A 24,745-nucleotide genomic window follows, 5' to 3' on the forward strand; every position below is an offset into this window, starting at 1 on the left:
AAGCCATATTAGCTGCCTCGTCTGTATCTGTAATGCATTGATTTGTACTGTTCAGTTCCATTCCTGTGTGGAAGGAAAAGTGTCATATTTTTAATGCACTTAGGGTATGTTCACATTACTGCTTACTCTGCATCCAGTGTTCTCCAGCTGCTTGTTTTGAAGTCTATTGATAAATACTGCTGCTTGATGTGTTTTTCCTCAAACCGACTAGAAAACTTAAGCTACATTCATTTTTCACTTCAGAATGGTGATGGACATTTGAGACAGCTGTGCATGTGTGAATGGCAGCTTCATTGTGCGGTGGGGGATCCAAAATTTCCTCAGATTGCCATTTGTTCATATCTATCGCTAAAAGCAGGTTTTCCTTTGGAAATGAGTGGAGCAAGGGGGAAACCGCTCGGACCCATGATTTCTAGGCATGGCACAAGCTGATATGTGGATGAATCATTAGGTGAGAGGCTGGCTGAGGTCAAACTGAGGTTGGTGGGGCAGTTGACAAGCAATGCCACCCACTGGACTGTTTGGGAGTAAGAAAGCAGGCAGGTGATGTTTGGCGAAAAGCAGACTGAGATCAGTGTGGAGTGTCCCATTCACCCTAACAGACCAGCCAGCCTCCATCGGATGCTGATGGAGGGGCAGGTGAAAGCTCTTGCCAAGTAATCGTTCATTCTTTACATGAACACCTACACACTGCATGCACACGAGTGCATAATATGACCTCATAATATCCACTGAACCAGATCTGAGTTTGCAGGGTGAGGAGAGGTCAAGGGAGACAAAGGGCACAGGAAGTTTAGAAGGGGTCCCAACCTTCAAAAGTTTGAGAAACACTTGTTTATGTTAGATCACTTCCTAGAGCTCTGGTTCAGATTTGGGCTATGGTTCAAATGGAACAGCACAATCTGTAATTAAGTGAGGGGGTGGGAATATACAATTGGTGGAAAACTCGATCCCAAAATCCCCGAAAAATTTCCTTTTAAGAGCAAGTATTTTTCAGAGCTCTCACTTCCCCATTCTAATGAGGGAGTGAGAGTTCTAAAGCATGTCCATTTGAAGTGAAGCTGTACCAAAGAGTGAATTAGAATGCAGACAGAGTCTTTCCAGACAATTATTTCTGTCCAGTATTACATAGCTCTCAGCTGTCACAAGAGATGGAGACATCTTTACTCAAGGTAGTACTGCTTCTATTGCAGGCAAATCACTTATTTCTCAGCTGTCAAAAAACAATATTTTGACTGGGAAAATGCAATATTCCTCCCTGCCAGTTTACACTTACGTAACAGGTGGGGCAAATAATGCAATGTAATTGTGCAAGTTTTTGAAATGACAGTAGATAGTGACCTATGACATCTTTGGTGACAAGCGACACAACTCAGCCCTTTCCATCATAACTTTGTGAAATGTGTTGAACATACACATATAAAATTTTGCAGAGGCTGAGTGTGCTGCCTTCTGTTGCATTCCAGGAGCTTTCATGTACAGTAGTCCTTTAAACATTTTGTTGTTGTTTTATGCTAACAGCATGTGTTGGGGATGCAAAGTAATAAATACAGCCATGGCCCACATCTTCTGGGGTTGCCCTAAAGAAAATTGTGGTAAGAGATAATAAATGAAATTGAAATAATAACAGGTTACAAGCTACCATTAGATAAATTGTTCATATTGTTTGGATTTGTAAACGATTCGGTGCATCTTTCTAACAGCTGCCAGAATGTTGATTTTTGCAAACAGGAAGAAAATAAGGACTCCCAATGTTTAGATTTGGGATATGGTGTACATGATTAAATTAACAAACCTAATAAAGGATAGGAAGGATAGCCAATGAAACAACCTTTTTAAAAAAGAGGGGTTTGTTATGTAGTGGAGTGATAAAACTGAGGAAAATGCATCACCTTATACATCATTGGGTTCATTGTAACATATACAGTATCAATCTGCTTTTGTTTGTACTACCTTGTATTTTGTATGCTGCTGTTTTATAAACAAAATGAAATTAAATGAAACCTTTTGTATAAAGCAGACATAGGCAAACTTGGCCCTCCAGATCATCCCTAGCTAACAGGACCAGTGGTCAGGGTTGATGGGAGCTGTAGTCCCAAAACATCTGGAGGGCCGAGTTTGCCTATGCCTGGTTTAAAGGGTGAGAATAGGTAACATAATCCCATCTCCTACAGCAATACACTGCCATTTCATTCTGGAGGTAGTCCCCCCTGCCACATTTTTCATTATTTAGTTTCTGAACGTTAAGTCTTCATCCTCCTCTCCAGCAGAACTGTAAACAAGCCTGATTAAGAAAGAAAAAAGAGAGTCAAGCACCTGTACTGCTATGTGTCACTGCAGAATATTTGCCTGCAGCAAGACTACCACCCCATATTTGCTAGCTAGAGATGGGATATTAGGCTGTTGTTACTAGATCAGAGTTCTTGCAAGTGTCATTCTAAGGGGGGAAAACTTCTCTCTCTCTTTCATCATCTGATAATGCTACTAGCATTATCTTAGCCAGCATCTAGTGAGAAAGAAATCCTGAAGAGACACCCTGGGGGAGGCAGGGAGATAAAAGGTCATTTTGAGGGGTGATTTAAAAGAGCAGGAAGCACAGACTCAAGCAAGACAAGGAAGTGGTTAATAGTCAGAAGCTATGCACAGCACACAGTCAAGTGCTAGCTTTCCAGGGATAAAAATCACGTAGGTCTGAAAAAATATGGAACATTCCAGGATTCAGTGGCTTTAAAGGGGTGAAATGTTGTTGTTGTTTAGTCGTGTCCGACTCTTCGTGACCCCATGACCAGAGCACGCCAGGCACTTCTGTCTTCCACTGCCTCCTGCAGTTTGGTCAGACTCATGCTGGTAGCTTTAAGAACACTATCCAACCATCTCGTCCTCTGTCTTCCCCTTCTCCTTGTGCCCTCCATCCTTCCCAACATCAGGGTCTTTTCCAGGGAGTCTTCTCTTCTCATGCGGTGGCCAAAGTATTGGAGTCTCAGCTTCAGGATCTGTCCTTCCAGTGAGCACTCAGGGCTGATTTCCTTAAGAATGGATAGGTTTGATCTTCTTGCAGTCCAGGGGACTCTGAAGAGTCTCCTCCAGCACCATAATTCAAAAGCATCAATTCTTCGGCGATCAGCCTTCCTTGTGGTCCAGCTCTCACTTCCATAGAAATAGTGAAATAGACCTCCCTAAAGGCTGATTGCTGGAATCCACCAGACCCTTCCCTGAGACACGCTGGGAGTCCTCAAAGAGTTACAGAGGAGAGATCTGATATTTACTGGGAAATGTTATGTATCTCCATGGGAGGCTGTGATGGTTCCTGCAATTGTCACAGAGCTGCACAGCCTTCCACATTAGAGATGTCCCGCTTCCACCAACTTCCCCAAACACCCCTTTAAAGCTTTTGTTTACACTGCAACTGAACTGCTTTAGTTAGTATTATTACTATCATTTGTTATCCTGCCATTTACCCTGAGGACCCAGGGCAGGTTGCAAAGATCAAAGCACAATATTTTAAACAGTTTTTAGAAACTTTAAATTACAGGAATAAGGTGGGTCCTAAAAGAAACCATGCATTTCAAGTCACAAAAGCCAAGGTAGGGAGGTTTGTCTTTGGCATTTGCCAAAAGCTGACCAATGAAGGTGCCAGCTCTACCACTATGGGGGCTGCCAACTTAGGGGCTGCCACAGAGAAGGCCCTCTCCCAGGCCACACAACCTTCTGTGGGCAGTGGAACAATGATGAGGCCCCCCTCCAACAGTCTTAGCACCCGAGAGGGATTGTAGGGAAGGAGGCGGTCTTTGGGTATTTGGGGCCTCAGTCATTTAGGGCTTTAAACAGTAATGTGAGCACATTGAATTGGGGCAGAAAGCAAGCTGGCGAGCTGTGCAGCTGTTTTAAAATGGGTTATTATGAGATCTGAAGTGAATCCTTGACAGTGATCTGCCTGCTGCATTTTGGATGAATTGAAGGGCAGCGCATTACAATAATCCAGTCTGGAAGTTACCAGAGCGTAGAGTACAGTGGCCAAGTCAACTCTGTCCAAAAGTGGTCTTAGCTAGCAAACCAGCCAGAACTGAAAAAGGCACTCCTAACTACCAAAGCCTCCAGAGACATTGAATCCAGATGGTTATGAATGGCTCCTGACGGTTAAATCTGAGAAGAAAAAGAATCCCGTTGTCCCTTAACATGGCAGTCCCTTATCTGTATCTATTCAGAAAGTAAGCAACTGAGTTCAGGGGGAATTGCTTTCAGGATTGTGTGCACAGGATCACAGCCTTAAGAATATTGTATTTAAAGTACTATTATACCAACGCCAGGATCCTGGATACATTCCCATGACAGCAAGCCTCACAAATGTTTGTTGAACATCTTTTTCAAGTGATTGTGGCCAGTAGCATTTTGTTTAATTTTGTTTTGGGCGGAGATACATTAATTTGTTTAACATACAAGCCTTGAATGGTTTCCTTACTATGTTCATCAACTTGTAACAAGTTCGTTTCCTTTCGGGTTTTTTGTAACAAGCTTTTGCTCTTCATTTAATGCTTCCTGGATTTTTCTTTGTAAAAACAACCATTTGAAAGCAAATGGTAGAAAAGGCTTTGTATTATATTAGAAAAGGCTTTATACAGTTCCCCAAACCACAAATCTCTGCCGCACCCCTGGCTTGATATGTGGGCATCAGATGATGTGAAGCAGGTGAAGGCATGACTGCTATCAATTTGAAGTCCATTTGCAAGTGGATTGTTTTAACAAAAAAACACGCTATTCAAGCAGACTTCAAAGGACATTCAAGCAGAATTGTATGGACATCAGGTCATTGGCAGGTGGGCAGTTACACCCAGTTATCAACATTGGCCTGTGGGTGAAGGAAACCTTGATGGAGAATGGTACAAAAAGGACTCCATTGTTATACTTTAATTACAAGTGAAAATATGGATGTGAATTTGTAATTCTATAATGAAAGAAAATCAAATAAAAAGCAATAAAAAGAAAAGAAAAAGGACTCCAAATAAATTTTCAACAGAGCATTAGTTACATGGGAGAAGTGGAGGTGGGAAAGGAAGGGTCTTTAGTTGCCATTTAGTGTTATTTACAGAGATGGGCTTACACATAATTGGAATTAGAAACTGTATTCCATTTGTTCTCCATTTTCTAACCATTTACATTGCCCATTGTCTGCTGACATCATGGGCATAGGTTGCCGCTTAACTAAGGCTTACTCAGAGTGGATCCATTGAAATGAATCGACTTAACTTCGCCCAGTGCTATTTTTCTAGAAAGAGTGGTGTCAGAACTCACTATGAACCCATCTCTTGTTCTCTCATAATGGCAATGGCGCCCACCTGAGAGGTGCCAGAACCAGGTTCCGGCTTTAAAAAAGCCCTGACTTCACCCTTTTCATTCATTTCAATGGGTTTACTCTGAGAGAAACTTAGCTGAAGATCACCCAGTGATTCTGCAACTATATCTGAAACCTTAATTTCAACAGTAACAGAATTACGGTTTTCTGTTTTCTCCTTTCTCAGAGGATTCCTGTACCTTTAACAGCTGCACAATGAACAGAATCTCAAGAAGTGATGTGTTTCCAGTCATCACTACTTGTGCATGCCAGGAAAAGCTGTGTGTATGTTGACTTTTTCATTATCATCCTCACACAGTTTTATTATTGATTATCAGCACAGATGTCCCGTCAGGAAAACAGGGGCCCTGTTGGCAAAGAGTGGCATATCAAACTGTTAAAGAAATAAATATTGTGTTGTAACCAACTAAATTCTACTTAGAGTAGACCCACTGCATTGCACAAGGACATCCACTTGCTCGGTGGAATTTTCCCTCTCCCCTCTCTTCATCCTGCCCCCCCCCATGTACTCGAGGGGGGGTGGAGGAGAGAACAGAACCCCAGAAAAGATTGGGGTGCTAAGGGAAGAGGAAGTTTCCTTTAGCAAGTGGAAACTCTGATGCAAACAAGGGGACTTAATGGACCTAGGTTAATAAAGTCCATCAATTTCAACAGATTTACTCTGAGTAGTACTAATGTTGGAAACAACTTAGTCTGAGATACATTGTTTTAATGACTTAGTAAGCTTCAAGAAATGTGGGGACATAGGTTTAATCCCCAACATCTACAGGTAGGGCTAAGAAAAAACCCTGTCTGGAACCCTGGTGAGCTGGTTCCAGTCAACACAGAGAAGAATATTGATCAGTGACCCAATTCAGTATACGACAGCTTAAACGTGCCTAAATTTTCCTCATTAACAGCACAATTCTAAATATTAACTGAGAAGTGAATCTCACTGGGTTCAGTGGTGTTTATTTCTAAACAAAAATGCACCAGATTGCAATGCTAGTGGGGGAAAGATCTGCTCTGGGTATATCACGATGCTATTGTTTAACTATTAAGAATGCATACCAGCAGATTTTGCAAACATAAATGCATTGCTGCAGGCTTTAGTGTTCCTGTTGTGTTGCTGTGGTTTGTTTGTTTGTTTTTTTTTAAAAAATACAGCTGAATGAATACCGTATTTTTCGCCCTATAGGACGCACTTTTTCCCCTCCAAAAATGAAGGGGAAATGTGTGTGCGTCCTATGGGGCGAATGCAGGCTTTCGGTGAAGCCTGGAGAGCGAGAGGGGTCGGTGCACACCGACCCCTCTCGCTCTCCAGGCTTCGCGGACCTCTCCACAAGCAGCGGGAGCGCTCCCATTGCTTGCGGAGAGTTGCCTGCGTGCTGAAGCCTGCGCGCGCTGAGATCAGTGCATCCAGGCTTCGCGGACCTCTCAGCATGCAGCGGGAGCCAGCGCTGGGCTCCCACAGCTTGCAGAGAGCTGCCTGTTTGGGGGCTGGGGTCGGGGGAAGCTCGGGTGGGCCTCCCCCGCCCCAGCCCCACGCCTGGGGGGGAAATCATTTTTTCCCCTTTATTTCCCCCCCCCCAAAAACTAGGTGCACCTTATGGGACGGTGCGTCCTATAGGGCAAAAAATACGGTATATATTTTTAGCTGGAATTACGTAGAGGGAAAGTGTGCACCAAAGAAATCTTTTAATAGTTAAAGGGGGAAAAAACTTTTAATAGTGGGCATGTAGAAATAGTGGGGGTGGGAGTCCTGTCACAAAAGGTGGTGTAGTGGCTAATCAGGAAGTTCCTGCCTTGAAACTAGCTTCTGCCATGAACTGGAACTCACTGTGTGGCATTAGATGAGCCTCTCTGCTGCAGCCTCGGTTCCTCTCTCCCTCAGCAGTATGAGGGAATAATAATACAGTGGTACCTCAGGTTACAAATGCTTCGGGTTACAAACTCTTCAGGTTACAGGCTCCGCTAACCCGGAAGTAGTATCGCAGGTTAAGAACTTTACCTCAGGATGAGAACAGAAATTGTGCGCCGCCGGCGCAGCGGCAGCAAGAGGCCCCATTAGCTAAAGTGGTACCTCAGGTCAAGAACGGTTTCAGATTAAGAACGGACCTCCAGAACGAATTAAATTCATAACCAGAGGTACTGTACCACTGTACTGAATTTCCTTACATGGCGGTTGTAGGCATTAACAACTAAGTAATGCATGTGAAGTGCTTTGAACACTTGAAAGCATTATATATATATATTTCTCCCCCACCTCCAAGCCATTACAAAAGATAATACCTGAGACAGATTAGAAACATGAGACACATGCTATGTACTGTATTATCACTGTTAATAATAATAGTTATCTAACAGGTGCCCCTGACACTTAAATGGTCACATTCCATACACCACAGCATTGAATGGTACAGAATATAGTGTTCTTTGATGACCTGTGTCACAAATTAGAGTTAATGAACACTCACATTCAAGTGCTCTCTAAATTGATAGTTAGTCTTTTATATACTAATTTTTTATGCTCTTCTACATCCATTTAATGCTCCTGACCCTTTTTTTAGATTCTTTTAGTTTATTTTAGATTCTTGTAGTCTTTTATATATTCCTTCTGTTTTAATACTTTTTAGCTTTCCAAAACGTTTTACAGATTCTAAATGATTGTACCACACCATAATAAAGATTTGATGATGATGACATAGTGTTCTGTGTGCTTATAAAATGCAACATCTTTGCCACCTAATTGCAACCTTAATGAAATAATTGTCGACTGACACTGCAGAAAGAGTCCACTTGTATACATTGTGTGACAGGACTGAAACATTGGCAATAAACTTTTTTTCTTCTTCTTTTTTTTTTTTTTTTGCTAATCTCATTGTTCTCCTAATTCTATATATAGATACAAATGGGTTTACATTTGCAAGAGTTGGGGCAAAAATGTTTAGAAAAAGCAAAACAATTACATCTAGCTGCAGAGGACATGTTCTTTTTGTGAGCTAGAGAATACCATAAGAATTCTGTGCCCTCTAGTGGTACATCAAGTCACAGAAAAGAAAGCTAAGCAATATAGATGCTGTGTGCATATAATATCAACTACACATTGAAGATGCAAGAAGGACCAGGCACAAAATGTCTCACTTTTCATAAGGACATTCATAGCATGATATGCAGGACAGTTTGGTGAGCATTTGACTTTCCCAGAGCACGAAGAAGCTAGGGCAATGTAAACATCTGATACAAAATTTAAAAAAAGTTTAAATATGGAGCACAAAATTCCATCATGTTCTTCTTGGCACACAACCATGCCAGTGCATAGATTCTGTATTGTTCTGAGATGCCTCCCATAATTGGTCAACTCTTCCATCCTCAAACTTCTCCTGCAGTGCCATGTTTCATGTCAGTTTGTGAGAGCATTTTCCAGCTATAAGCCACAACTGCACTGAAACACTCTAGCCTCACCTTCACTTATTGGCCAGACCATCCCCCATCGGTCCACTTAATGCATATTATAAATTCTCTCAGCAGTGACCTTTTTCACCTTCGTGCACACAGAACTGGAAAAGGTGGGATTATATTACTTAGCACACAGTTGGCACCAAAAAAAGTTAATCTATAGTTGCATTATTGAATACACTGTCAGGAAAAAATGCTGATGCAAGACGGACCAGACAGCCAGATGCAAAATTTAAAACCAAAAACAACAACAGTGTTTTCAAAGAGGTTACTTTGGACAACCTTTTGTGCATATCTGTGCTTTTTTGCAGGTGAGGTTTGCATTATATTTTCTCGCCAATTTTCCTGTGAAAAATCCTCTTGTAGGTATTACATACAAAGAGGGGAAAAACTAATTATAAGCCTTTTATCTTTATTACGATTGCTAATAACTTTTTACAATCCATTGCCCGTACTCTTATCAGCACTAGATTTTAGATATATAAGTAAGGCACATAGGTGAGATTTATTTGTCAATGTACTACAGTTGTTCGCTTGCATGCTTTGCAAAACTTAATTATGATGTCTGAATGTGTCTCATTATTATACATAAAAAGAACTTGGAACAGGAAGACAGACCAGGATTATTAAAATAATCTTTTTCTAAGGAGAAGGTACACAACCTTCCTCCTCGTTTCCCTTTGTGTGCTTTGACTGAGTAGAGGATACCTTCAGTCTCCATGCCTAGATTCTTAGCTATATGAAGCACCTAATTATTTCAGACAAGTCCACATTCACAAAGCTCTGGCAAGAAGACAAACTCTGGAAAAATCAGCTAGTGATGAACTCTGCAAACCCAACCCTGACTCGTCTGATGGCTCCTCAGTGACAGATACAGCTTGTTTGCTCTAACAGTCATACCTTATCCTCTCTTTGCAATAATATATGTGCTGGCCTTCAAACTGACTTTAGGTCACAGTTTGGATGGCAGATGCAGAACGTGGGGTTTATTTACATCCCATTCCAGATATCTATTAAAAGGAGGCTGGGCTGGGACACTGTAGAGTCCATGGACTGTCACCCTCCCAAATACGTAATAACAATTGTTTTGGGCAGGGGTGGGGAGGGGGAATGAAGCATAAAATATATCTACTGCACTAAAATTTTAAAATCCAACCACAATGAGCAAAGGCCAGGGGTTTGCAAGCACTGGCGTACATCTGATCAGCAAAATGTGGTTTGGCCAGGGACCTGCATCTTTACCTGTCCCACACCTGAGGTGTAGGGCAGGTTGGTGTGAAAATGGTCTCCCTAGTCCAGTGCCTCTCAAAGGGTGTGGCAGGAGCAGATGGCAAGTGTGGCGGGAAGATTCATTTAAACAATTCAGTATAGCACAGTATAGTATCAAAATAATTTGCAGAATTTAATTTACAGAATATGCAGGGCCTTTTTTCAACTGGAACTCCCTGGAGTACAGTTTCGGCACCTCTCAAGTGGGTGCCATTGCCATTCTAAGAGAACAAGAGAGGTGTTCATGGTGAGTTCCAGCACCTTCCCCGCCACCAAAAAAAATAAAAAAATAGCACTAACAGTGTGGATCAATATCTTTTCAAAATAAGAGCAAGAGCATCAAGTGATACTGCAAGCTCACACCTCTCACTGAGTTTGTATACATACCTAAGGTACATATGTAAGATGCTCATTTATAATTGTATTTTGGGAATGATTCATGTTTTATACTTTCTGGATGTTCCATAATCATTTATCAAGTAGCTGTGATCTGTGTTATAAATCAAGCACTGCTATGAGATGTTTCTTTTTGTTTTCCAATGTATTTCTGATCAATAAAAAATTGGTGCGAGCAAATTTTTATTCTGAAAGCGTGGCCCAGAGAAATTTTTTTCAGAACAACTGCCCTAGTCAAATCCTGCTCTGCCCAATTAGACCTGCAGGACAGATGTTCTCTATCACTGATTTAAAATGTGCTTTCCCCAGAAAACATGGGCAAAATGTTCCTAGAAAACGCCCACACACCCAGAAAAAGAATTCCCCAGACAGGAAATTCCAATTTAGCCCTATGGTTATTATAGTTCTATTGAACGATACATATATTATGAGAGAGTGGAGAATTATTGAAGTGAAGGCTGACATATTACTTTACAAGAAGGGGATAATGGATGGCTGTCTAATTGCAAATTACTTGATGAAGCCATATATAAAAGCTTTTATCCTTTTCCATGCAATGCCATGATTCTGAGGTAAGGACTAATTTGTTATCCCTGAAATCATGGCTACCAAATATGCTGTGCATTAACGCCATTATGATTTATGTTAATTTTCAATATAAATACTAGACTGAGAGATGTTTTTAACTGCATCGTAGTGGTTGAATTCGTCTTTCAACAAATGATATCTCAATTGGTTAAAAAAAACTACAGGCGTGTAGTATCTCTTGGTTTCTGTTTTTAATATAATGAAAATAAAAGCTACTTGACAGCACTTTTGACATGATATAGTTGTTTATATTTCTTTTTCAGCAAAAAAAGAAAGAAAAGAAAGAAAAAAAGTAGAACATAGTGGAATATCCTTACATCTGAAAACCTGAACCCTCTGGCTGATAGGGGAACCTATCACTGCATGTTAGTGCCATTTTATAAGGAGTGGACAGGAAATGGTTTTTAGCTTTGCTTCAGCTCATTGGACTGGGGAAATTAACTTTTAACTCACTGACAATTTTATATAACAAACATTTCAACTTATACGAAAAGGCAAGTCACAAAGCTGAAACAATAGGGTATGTAACAGAGAGCATGTACGTATTTCCACACAGGTAGTTAATAGAATTTGTTGAACCTGATCTAAAGGTGTCTTATAAGAAAAGGTAGAATTCTGATTTGGAAGTGACTGTTCTGTCTGCAGAATGGAAAATAACTGTAAGAACAGCAATCATTCCCCTCAACACGTATGTAGATCTCTATCTAAAATATTTATATATTTGAGATTGGAAAACAAATAGAATTGTGGCATTGAAAGGGACTACAAGGGTCATTTAGTCCAATCCCATACATACATACATACATACATACATACATACATACTTACATCACAATCTATAAAACAAGCAGCAACAAGGGCAATAAATATTTGAAAACTTTAAAAATGTGAAATCTAAGCACAGGAGAATCAATAAATTCCAGATAAAACAGTAGAAGCTATAACATTAATTAAAACAGTAAAATCTAGTAAAATCTAGAAAAACCACTAAAAACCATGGTAAATAGATGTTGTCTAGGTTTGAGGGGGTTCTCTACTGGTAGGGTGGCATAACTGACTGAGAGCGAGTGTAGTGGTATGGTTAGTGTCAGAACTGGGAGTGTCAGACCAAGGGCCTGAGAGATCAGGGTTCAAATCACTTGGCCATGAAGCTCAGTGGTGATGTTTAGCCAGCCATTCTCTCCCTCAGCAGCCTAACCTACCTCAAAAAGTTGTTGTGAAGATAAAATCAGTTCAGGGAAGTTTTTAGTGTTTGATGTTGTATTGTGTTTTTACTATATTTGTTGGGAGCCATCCAGAGTGGCTGGGGCAACCCAGACAGATGGGTGGCATAATAGTAACAACAACAACAACAATATTAAAAAAGTGGTGACAGCTATGGGTGCTATTTGGAGAACAGGAGGGATATAGCAGAAAGAAAAAGAAACACCTCTCTATGCCTTCCCCCTATGTAACTACAGCTGGAGAAGTGCCTCTGATTTGAATCTTTACTTTGGGGTTTCGGACAGTTCATACTGTAGAAGATGGTCCTTTAACAACCTTAGTTTCAGGTCATTTAGTGCTGCGGGGAGTAAGATGAGCATCGTGAACTGAGCTTAGAAATGTGTTTGAAATACCGTAAATGCAGATAGCTTAGAAAGGTATCTGTTGTGACGTGGGGTTTGTGATTTCAGCTCTCTTGACATAATATGCTGGAGACAGTTCTCTAGTAACACTTCTTTATTAAAGCAACAAGACTGAGACCTGAGGAGGGGAGAGCTACATTTATAGGGACAGGGAACTAGCTAGAAAGGATACATTTTGGAGGGAACAATATCAGGCAATCACAGTCCTGCCTTTTGGAGGAAACCAATAAGACAGAGGATCCAAATACAGCAGCTTAAATGAACCAATATTAGCTGTACCCTCTGGAACCAAAAGGCAGTTACTTTACCCTAATGCAAATACAGACAATAATAATACAGATATAAAATCCTTTGACTCAATACACAACAGTATCATATGGCCAGAATGGCAGTAGAGGCACTGATGGGGGAAACAGGGGCATTCCAGGATCAAATAAGATGCTGGGATGGATTTTGTAATTCTGGGACTGTCCCTGAAAAATAGGGACACTTGGAGGGTATGGAATCCCACTAAACTAGGACAGAGACACCATGTGGTTTTTTGCTGGGAGGACCCCCTCAAATCTGGAACCTATCCTATTTAGAGAGTTACTGATTCCTTCTTGGTACAGTGGTACCTCGGGTTAAGTACTTAATTCGTTCCCGAGGTCCGTGCTGTTCTTAAACTGAAACTGTTCTTAACCTGAAGCACCACTTTAGTTAATGGGGCCTCCTGCTGCTGCTGCGCCGCCAGAGCACGATTTCTGTTCTCATCCTGAAGCAAAGTTCTTAACCTAAAGCACTATTTCTGGGTTAACGGAGTCTGTAACCTGAAACGTATTAACCTGAAGCGTATGTAACCCGAGGTACCACTGTACTAGATTTACTGTAGCTTTATGATGGTTGGCATCAGACTGATTTTGCCTTTAACAAAGCTATCACTACCCGCCCTGCCCCCAGCAACAGGTGGATAAAGCAGGGGTGGGGGATCCCTAGACTATGCACCTAATTAGGCTTTCCAGGCCTCCCCATTTGGGGTGAAAAGCTGTTTTGGCCAAGCCATGCCCATCTGTATGACACCGGTTCTGTCCACTACTCAAGTTTCTTTCCCCTGCTATCCAATTGGTCAGCATTCACAATCCCTTTTTATTCCCCAACCCCAATCAGTTTCCCTCCTTACCTCTCTTCCTTTTGTTTTGCAAGTTTGTTTGTATCATTTTTTCATTTGTTCTATCATCGGAAAGCTGTTCAGTCAAGAGTTAGCAATTTTTAAAAGCCCACGTTTTTCAAAAATAGTTGAGTGTTCTGCCGATACTGAAAATATTAGCCTTTTTCGGATCTCAGGTTCTCTGCGTAAAAAATCATTCAAAACCACTAGTCAGGTTTGAAAAGGCTGGCCTGATTTTAAATCTCTGCATAATGGAAAACTGAATGCAAACCACCGAAGCATTCAATCCTTCTCTTCTAGTCTGATTCTCAACATTATGCAAATTAGATACAAAAATAAAAAATGCCAGGACATTTCACACAGAAAAAAAATCTTGCTCAAAACAGTATTTTGGAAATTAAATGCTATTACAGGCTGCTTGCACATTCACACGTTAGAATATTTGCACATATACTGTGCTTGGGAATTTGCATATACTGTTACAAATAAATGTACTTGATGTTCAACGGAAGTGTTCTTTTCAGGACAAATGTTTCTGTTTACATGGGTACTATAGAGTGCAGGCAATTCCCCATTTACCTGCGTTCTATTTGCACATAACCAGACACACGTGTGGTGCAGGGTGCCTGGAAGTGGCACCCAGAAATGGGGAGCACCTGGTCAACAGCCCCGCTGTCCCTCCAACTCACAAGGAGAACCTCTCTGGACCCCAAAGAGGTTCTGGGTTCTGGCGTGTCTCTCCTCCTGACCCAGGAGGACTCTCCACAGTGCTCCCAAATTTACGTGATTTTGCATATGTGCAGGGGACTGGAACGTAACCCCCACATAAATAGGGAGTCACCTATATGTAAATTTTATATTTGTCTTCATATCTGATCTAGCTAAATGTGGATGTTCATGACTTTGAGTGGATGGAAAGCAGCCTTCCACAAGCCTCAGAACACAAATATGGATAGTATTACCCTTCGTTGTTTTTGTAAACAGCGCCTGGTGGAGACCATTTTATTCCTGTGTGCCAAAATTACAAGGACCAAATTCATTAGAGATGTGTTGTTTCATGGCAATTAATTGCTTGTGTGACTGGTGGCTTCTGGGGCAATTCGAGTGGGGAGTGCCAGCACAATCCTATATATGGCTACTCAGAGGTACTCCCAGAAGGTTCATTGGGACTCAGATATATATCTGTATATTTGTAGCTCTAAATGTATTAAATGTTTATATATGAAAATATTTGAGGGGAATGGGGGTTTGCGAGCATCTTGGCTGTGAGTCCTGGAAGACTTGGCTTCTTGGCCTTTTCCACCAGTCCTGACTGACTCCAACTCCAAAAGCTGAGGCTGCTGAATAGACTCTTGGGCTGGGAAATTGTGAAGGTTTTTGTTGTTGCTGTTACTGGTATTGTTTCTTTTTTCTATCTTTATTTTTAGATTTTATTGTAATTTAAGTGGAAATTGTTCAATTGTGGTTGTGTACATTTTATATGTTATTTATTGCTTATGACTACTTTTGTTATGTTTGTAATTACGTAAACCTTTTCATGTTGTAAGCTACTTTGGGCATGGTTTGAACCACTGAAAAGGGGCATACAAATGAAATTGTGCAATGTTTTGAAGAGTCTGACCTGTCGTAGTTTTATTCTTGCACACACTCCTTCAAACCATGCTACAACAATCCTGAAAGGTAGGCCTTACAAAAGGTTTAGTGCAGGGGTAGGCAGGAGGTATAATGGAACCTATTGGTTTCAACAATGCAAAATAAAGTCTACAAGCAGAAAAAGTAACAGGGGGTGGGATGTAGATAAGCAGGGAGACAATAGAATCACCTTCCTTAAAGAAGGGAAGGGGAACAGAATATTTGCAATAGGTGATCACAAGCTGAGAGAAATTGAAATACCGTAGTTCTGGGTGTTAGAATTAGCAATGTGTTTTCCAGATCCGGGATTTATCATGCTTACAGCAAATCAAAACCCATTGCCATAGCATGCAGTCGGGATCTTTAAAAGAAAGCCTGGGCAGACGTATGAGCAGTGAGCACTGTTTCTTTAAAAAGTTTGTGCGGAATGAGTCACTGCTGGAAAACAAGTAAATAAAGTTGTATAGGAACAGCCTTTGTATCACAGTGTATTCATTTCTAAAAAACCCCACAATTATTCAAAAGTTACAATACAGCTTTGTATATGGTGTATTCATGCCTCTACATTGGCATGAGCTTTAAATGGAGGTCTCCTGTGTCGAAAGAGAAGGCATGCTGTTCTACAAGTAGCATTAATTTTTTTGCTTTATGTATTCTCTTCACCGTGTGTTCCCCCCCCCAACCATCCCCACTTTTCTCGACTGATGTTTTACTAGACCAAAGCAGAATTTATCACAACTCTTTTCATTACTGGGCATACCATTGATATTTATAAACAAATAAATAACCCAGACTGATCATTACAGCAGGATCTGTGACCAGCGTTTGTTAGTTAGTCTGATCACGTAGCATCATGCTTCATTTATTTATTATTTTATTAATAAGATCCGTATCCACCCTTCACCCAGAGGTCACAGTGCAGGTTGCAATAAGCAATACAAATGAGATACCATCCATATGCACAATTTAAATTACGAATAATCTAAAACCAGCATACAACATTTCTCAGTCTGATGAATAATATAATTTACACCTGCTGCCAAAGGCCTAGCAAAATCAGAATGTTGGGTTTTTTTAACTATAGCCAGAACTCATTTTGCAATAGCAGCCTGCCTGATCTCCCGGAAGAGCTCATTCCAGAGCCAAGGCTGAGAAAGCCCTATTCTGGGTCCCAGATAACCAAATTTTCCTTTGCTGATGGAATAACTAATAAAGCTTACCTGGCTGACCTCAGGTAACACGCAGGATAGTACTGGAAGAGCAGTCCCCCCCCTCCCCACGTAGTTGGGCCCCCAAGCAATTTAGGGCTTTCTATGACAAGTTAAGAGGGACGCGGGTGGCGCTGTGGGTTAAACCACAGAGCCTAGGACTTGCCAGTCAGAAGGTCAGCGGTTCGAATCCCCGCGACGGGGTGAGCTCCCGTTGCTCGGTCCCTGCTCCTGCCATAAATAGGTACCGCTCCGGCGGGAAGGTAAACGGCGTTTCTGTGTGCTGCTCTGGTTCACCAGAAGCGGCTTCGTCATGCTGGCCACATGACCCGGAAGCTGTACACTGGCTCCCTCTTCCAATAAAGCAAGATGAGCGCCGCAACCCCAGAGTCGGCCACGACTGGACCTAACGGTCAGGGGTCCCTTTACCTTTACCTTTATGACAAGTTAACTCCTTGAATTGTGTTTGGTGACAAACATGTAGGCAGTGCAACTGCTCCAAGATGGGTGTTATATGCTCTCAAGGTGGCATCCATCAACACATGGGCTGCAAAATGATGCACTGGCTACAGTCTCTGAACCATCTTCAAGGCTAGCCCCAAAGGCAGCACATTGCAGTATTCAAGCTGAGAAATTACATGGTTGCACAGATTCATTTTATGGATCACTTGCTCCATTCTGCAGGTTTAAGATCACATTCTGTTCTACGGCTGGCACCCATATAAACGGCTGGCACCCATATAAACGTCTGAAAAAGCAGTTTCCTTTACAACAGCATCCAGAACCATAAACAGCCTCTCTGCCTACTCACATCTAGGGATGAGGATTCTGACTGCAGGCCATCTTGGACAAGCAAATGAGGTGTTTGCCAATGCTTGGTCCAGGATGAATTTGGACTGTTAGGGAGAAATGCAGTGTTGTGCTATGACAAATGTTCTGTTTGGGTTTCAGCTCACCAGACAGAACAATTTCCTCTCTGCAAGAGCTGTTCTTAAGGTTCTCCTGACACACACACACACACACACACACACACACACACTGAACCAGTTTTGGGAAGTGTATTGGGCATGAGGGGAGGAGAGAGGGAGAAAGCCTCATTGGGTAAGTGGAAGTTCTTGCACAGGGCTTCCACTGACCCAGCTCAGATGAATCCCACTTTAAGTGCTGATCCTCTGCTTTCTGGGGAAACCCAGCCAGATGGGTGAGGTATAAATTATTATTATTATTATTATTATTATTATTATTATTATTATTATTTCTCTTTCACATGAACAGTAACCAAACACTCAGGTAAATACTAGTAGCGCAACAGAGCAGCCTTGCATTTAAGGACTAGCCTGGTAGTAATAGGCTAGAATAAATTGCATGCAGGTGAAGGTGTGAGCTGGTAGACAAGGAATGCAACACTGTGTCCCTCGCCTGTGCCCAGCATAGAAAGGTATCCTAGGTACCTAACTCCTGAGAAACGACTCAGAGTGTATAAAAATGTTGGGAATGTCAAGAACAGGAAGGGACATTTTGTCAAGAACACTGAACTTCATTGGATGGCCCCGAGTTCTCGTATTATGACAGGGAGAATTATAGAAAACATTCCACTATCCAATTTTTCTGCACCATGTCCCCTCCATGGCACCTCTCTCATGCCCTCACTTCCTCATCTTTTCCCTAAACTAAAAAGCCCCAAATGTTGAAATCTTCCTCATAAAGGAGTTGTTGCAGCCTCTAGATCACTTCGGTTGCCTTTTTCTGAATCTTTTCCAGCTCCACAGTATCCTCTTTTTGAGATGTATGTACACCTAACTGTACATAGTATTCCAAGGACAGTGCCACCATAGATTGTATAATGGCATTATGATACTGGCATTTTAATTTTGGATTCTGCTCCTAATTATCCCTAACATAGACTTGCCTTTCTCACAGCTGCCACACACTGGTTTGACAGCTTCACCAAGCTATCTCCTATGACCACAAGGTCTCCTTCCTGGTCAGTCACTGCCAGTTCAGACCCTATTCACTTATATATGAAATTAGGATTTCTTTGCCCCATGTGCATGGCTGCATCCTTGCTTAGAAGGAATTGCATTTGCCATTTTACTGCCCATTCACCCACTTTGGAGAGCTCATTTTGGAGCTGTTTAATTACATCAAACTTTATTCAGCGTGTGCAGCCACTAGTCTGATGGTCCATGCCAGCACCAGTAGTGACAGGATTATTATGTGCCCTTAGAATTCCTACAAATATTTTCATTTTCCACTATGATTCCCCCCCCCCCCCCCAGTAAATCAACAAAGCAATAAAAGTACTGTCAGGGGTAAAAAAATCATTTTTCATTTTATTGTGTTTAGGAATTTAGGTTACTACCTCAAGATCAAACATTTACTTCAGGGCAAAGCAGTAATGGAATTTATAATGTATGCTTTTGTCTGAAAGCCTGCTTTCCATCAATCTATTGTTAATACGTTATGATTTTTATAGTGCTGACATTCATTATAGAGTTAAACAGAGTTCTACAAATTTGCTTTGTGGGTTAAGCAACTTTTTGGCAAACTATTAAGCTCCAGTGACTGGAAGATAATGCAACATTAGCCATGCCAACAAGAACTCTGGACAGTGCAGGAAGAAGGAAAGAAAATGAGAATAACACCCTCTTCAGCATTTTTAGCTTAAAGGGTTCCAAACTAAGCTAATAATAATGGAACAGTTTGTATTGGGGGCGGGGGGGGGGAGGCAAGGAGTAATCACAGCCTGTTTTGGAAGAGTATTATGCAATATTCATTATTCAAATTAGAGAATCCATACAAACTGCACCATGGAAACATAAAGTGTGCTTATATAATAAATTATGTAGATTGTGTACATTTGTGCACATTTATTATTGGATGCAATATTTATTATTGAATCAGTCATGTTTATGCAGAATTCAGGCTATTTTATGCAGTGGAGAATAAAAGACAATAGGAGGCACAGACCGAGAGGTCATAACTGCAGGATCTGGAAATTGAATTGGAGGACAGCATATGCAATCATCAAAATCAACACCACCAGCAGAGATAATGATGGTCAACACAGGCTGTGCAATTTGCAATCCTGGCTTCCCAGTGATGGCATTTGAGTGGAACACTTGGAAGAAAGTATTCTTGTCCTTTCAAGAGAATCCATGTACATGTTTGTTTGTACGCTGAAGTAGAAACAGTGGAAGCAGTGCTTCTGCTAACTGCTGTACAGAAGTGCAGTCACAATACTCATCATCTAATTATGTTTTTACTGAACTTGAGATAAGGAATTTCTGTTTTACCCAACTGCTTGGAAATACTAGTGTTATATTTACCCCACTTCTCCAAGCAATGAGATATTCCAGGTGTAGGAGTTAGTTTGCCATTGGCATTTTGCAGTGGGTGCACTTCTTGACAAACATATAGGTTGAACATAGGTAGAAGCACAGCCTAAACACTCGGTGTACAAATTTAATAAATTTAATAAATAATGATAATGATACAAATATCTCAAATGCTTACAGAGCCCAAACTCTGCTCTCCGGTTCTTGAAGTGCCATTTTCCTTCACATGCAGATGTGGTAGATCAGGATCTACTGCTAAATCTCTGTGTGTCTAATGTAAAGGTAAAGGGACCCCTGACCATTAGGTCCAGTCGTGGTTGACTCTGGGGTTGCGGCGCTCATCTTGCTTTATTGGCCAAGGGAGCCGGCATGCAGCTTCTGGGTCATGTGGCCAGCATGACTAAGCCGCTTCTGGCGAACCAGAGCAGCTCACGGAAACGCCGTTTACCTTCCCGCCGGAGCGGTACCTATTTATCTACTTGCACTTTGATGTGCTTTCGAACTGCTAGGTTGGCAGGAGCAGGGACCGAGCAACAGGTGCTCACCCCGTCACGGGGATTCGAACCACCGACCTTGTGATTGGCAAGTCCCAGGCTCTGTGGTTTAACCCACAGCACCACTCGCGTCCCTGTGTGTCTAATAGCAACAACTAAAAAGCTTCCATTCTGAAACTCGATTGCAGGGGGGGGGGTGCTTCAGGAGTTGGGTGACTGGAAGTTGCAGGAGTTATGAAATTTTTTGTGAGCTTGGTTCTGGCATTACACACAAATTCCTTGGCTGATCAAGTGCTCAGAAGCACCCTATTCCTTAATGCTTGGCTGGATTATATCAGGTGGAATAACCATTTTACGCCTAGCTATGGCTGATAGATTTCAAGGTTTTTTGTGGGGAGGGGGAGTAGATCCCACAAGCCTGATATCTGCCCAATCTTGAATCACGTTGATGGTGTGTGGGTATGTATCTGCAGCAGGGGCAGAGGAGTGGAATTTCCCTGTCAGGTATTTCCAGCTGAGAAGGCCAGCTGTTGACAGTAATCAGCCAATTTGTCCAGGAAAGGAAAGTATGCGACAATTATGCTAGGACTCTTTAAGGCAGCCTCCAGCCTCACCATTAACCTTTGCCTGTTCTACCCCCAATCTTACAACACAAGCGTGCACAGAACTTTTCCAAGATTTTAGTCAGTTCTGAAACTTGGGAGTCATGTGCCATAAGGTAAAGCTACATCTGTGTCTGTTCAACACAGCCTGCATACACTTTTGGTAAATGTCTATGATGCAGATTACATTAATTACCTTAACTGTAATTTTGTCTCTTACCATAAAACAGAAATCTTATCCAGAAGAAATCGGTATTCTTAACTGCAAAGCTCTATGTTTAGTTGCAGCTAATAAACATCATGTGCTATAGAATCCAAATATTCATGAAGTCTCATTTGAAACAGTCAACAGAAATTATGATTCAGCTGCAGACCTTCCTGACTTCCCTGACTCTCTGTTCTGTCTTTATACAGTTGAAAGGCTTTGATATAAAGCTTTGCAAGGGTACCATGCAACACATGCAGTTCCACGTGCTTCACATTGACACAGGTCTGCACAGCTTGTGACCCAGCAAGGAGTAAGCAGCCCATTAGCAAAGTATAGCTACAAACCGCGCCAGCTGTATTCCACCTCCCGGATCAGATGCAGCCTACATACCTCAGAATTCCAGTCGCTGGGCAACATGAGCGGGAGAATGTCATCACACTCATCACCTTCTTATGGGCTCCTAAAAAGCATCTGGCTGGCCTCTGTTGGGAGGAAAAGATGCAGAAATGGATCAGCCTTGGTCTAATCCTGCAAGGCCTTGTTTACGTTTTTATGGCATCTCACCAGCATCTCATTAAGTAAACCTGTTTTTCTACCTGCCTGTTCAGTAAATAAGAAACAAATTGACAACTGCGTCATAAAACAAACAAAACAAATTGCAGCGAGGGCGACAATAAGCACTTCTTATTTAACAAAATACTTGGGTAAAGAAAATAGACATCCAACTGACTGAAACACCCCATATTGCCTTATAGCAACACTTCCTACCAACACCTCTCCCTTGGGGTAGCCTATTCACTCCTCCAGCTCACTCAAAGAGGGTCCCACTCTGTATATACTGTTACACACCATCCCAATCTCCATGAGCAGTGTGAGATTTCAGGGGTCCCATGTCTGCTAAACCCAGGGTGTATGTTGGAAAAATGAGGCACAGTGGAGACTGTGGTGTTTTATAATATATGGTTTACTTACATAATGCAACAAAAAGCCTAGATGGAGGGGAATCTCAGCATTACACCCATACAAATGGTCCTACCCCTCCTTTCCATGGGCACAGCAGGCTTGGGTCTAAAAACAGAGAAATCAGCCATGCTCCTGTCACAGTCCGTTCACATGGTATTCTGCCAGCCTTCCCCCCACTCTCACTGCCAACCCAGTGATACACCAGTCTATAGAATCCAGACTGAAATCCTAAACCCTTTTGGTCTCTGCCCACTAACGCACAGCTGAAGAAGGAGCCCCACCTCCTCCTTGCCTGGTACATCTTCATCCTCTTAATCGTTTCCTTGATGGATTAATGACTGGCCACCATCAGCCTTTGTTCCTCCAATGACCCATCCTCAGCAATCTCTGCCAAGTTGGCTTGGTTCTTTACCATAAGATGAATCCAGGGGGTTCCATGTTTGGCACAGTTTAGTCAAACTTTAATTAATTCTAACTTTTTCTAAATTCAAGAATTATGGGTGACTTGCATCCACAAACTGTGGCACCCGAAGCTTATTACACATATTACTATGCATTTTTACTGGACAGGTGCTTGTGGGGTTTGCTGCCTTACATGCCAAAATAGCTTGAGCCTTCCCTGGTCCTGAATGGGGTAACTGTGCCCCTGAAGGACCAGGTGCACAGCCTGGGAGTCATTTTGGACTCACAGCTGTCCATGGAAGCACAGGTCAAATCTGTATCCAGGGCAGCTGTTTACCAGCTCCATCTGGTACGTAGGCTGAGACACTATCTGCCTGCAGACTGTCTCGCCAGAGTGGTGCATGCTCTGGTTATCTCCCGCTTGGACTACTGCAATGCACTCTATGTGGGGCTACCTTTGAAGGTGACTCGGAAACTACAACTAATCCAGAATGCGGCAGCTAGACTGGTGACTGGGAGCGGCCGCCGAGACCATATAACACCGGTCTTGAAAGACCTACATTGGCTCCCAGTATGTTTCCGAGCACAATTCAAAGTGTTGGTGCTGACCTTTAAAGCCCTAAACGGCCTCGGTCCAGTATACCTGAAGGAGCGTCTCCACCCCCATCATTCTGCCCGGACGCTGAGGTCCAGCGCCGAGGGCCTTCTGGCGGTTCCCTCATTGCGAGAAGCAAAGCTACAGGGAACCAGGCAGAGGGCCTTCTCGGTAGTGGCGCCCGCCCTGTGGAACGCCCTTCCAGCAGATGTCAAAGTGATAAACAACTACCTGACATTCAGAAGACATCTTAAGGCAGCCCTGTTCAGGGAAGTTTTTAACGTGTGATATTTTACTGTATTTTTGGTTTTTATGTAAGCCGCCCAGAGTGGCTGGGGAGGCCCAGCCAGATGTGCGGGGTATAAATAATAAATTATTATTATTATTATTATTGAGGGAACTATGCACCTTGACTTGGGTGCCATTTGCTGCTCTAGCTCAGGCAGCAAAACATCTAGGGCCTATGTATATTTTGTGTATAAGGATTTTTTTAAATTAAAAAGCACCCTGTTATCTATGTTGAAAACCTATTTATTACCCAGTCAAAGTGTTGTTTGTCTTTTGTGCACCTTACTAAGATACATGGTCCATTTGACAATGCTTACAAAACATTCCCAGTAAACGCTTTCTTGTTTTCTGTCACCATTAGTAGCTAACACTTTTTTAAAAAATTATGATTTTAATATAAATTTGTTCACAGGAATATTTATCAGTGAATGTTTCATTTGAACCATAACAAATCAAATTCCTTTCTTGGGAGGAATTATTGTGTATCATAATTTTATTTCTTACATAATATATAAACATGCAGCAAACTCTAAGCTTATCTTCTATTACGGTACATATTTAATATTCTTCCACATTCATAAGGTCCTTTTAAAACACTGAGTCTACTATATTCTTTCTGTTCCACTATGTGCTCCACATAGTGTTGTTTTTCAAGAAAAATAGGTGCCAGAACTCACCATGAATTTGTTACAGTAAGTCGCCAGGTGACTCAGGGCAGCCCTGAACAGATGCCAGTTTGACAACAGCCTCATTCACCACCTGCAATAAAGATTGATTGATCGATTGTTCTAAAAACTACTGCAAGCTGTCTCCCTAGCTCTATTTGGTGGCTGCCCCTGGTTCTGGTGCAGGTCATATAAATGCACCCCTACCTTCCTCGTTTTCTTGGATTCAGGCGGATGACTAGGGTATGACAGAAGGGCCCTTATGCAAATACATGCATGTGCAACAGTAGAGGCCTGTCTTAAAAGCTTAAAGGCTGCCATCACTACATGGGAGACAGATTGAAGAAAAGGAAATACGAACTGGCCCCACCCTGTAGCTTGACCAATCAAGAGCATCTAGGAACTAGGTGGAATCATAAATCTAAAAGAAAATGTAGATTTGCACTGGGCACCGTGCTGCAGGGGGGTGCCACAGCAATGTTGTAGAATGAAGTGCAAGAGGCAGGGCAGTGGGGACAGACACCACTGAATTTTAGC

The 24,745-nt window shown here is 42.0% G+C and overlaps 1 long non-coding RNA gene across 1 annotated transcript; it reads right to left on the reverse strand.

The window, feature by feature from the left end:
* Positions 1-50: 50 nt before the first annotated feature.
* On the reverse strand, positions 51-24,291 carry LOC307212994. The gene is made up of 3 exons (XR_013837335.1): positions 24,221-24,291; positions 21,686-21,777; positions 51-2,284 (listed from the first exon to the last, which is right to left on the reverse strand). It is a non-coding gene; the product is annotated as an uncharacterized lncRNA (long non-coding RNA).
* Positions 24,292-24,745: the final 454 nt, after the last annotated feature.

The sequence above is a fragment of the Podarcis cretensis genome (genome assembly GCF_951804945.1).
Source record: "Podarcis cretensis genome assembly, chromosome: 3".
NCBI classification, from domain to species: Eukaryota; Metazoa; Chordata; class Lepidosauria; order Squamata; family Lacertidae; genus Podarcis; species Podarcis cretensis.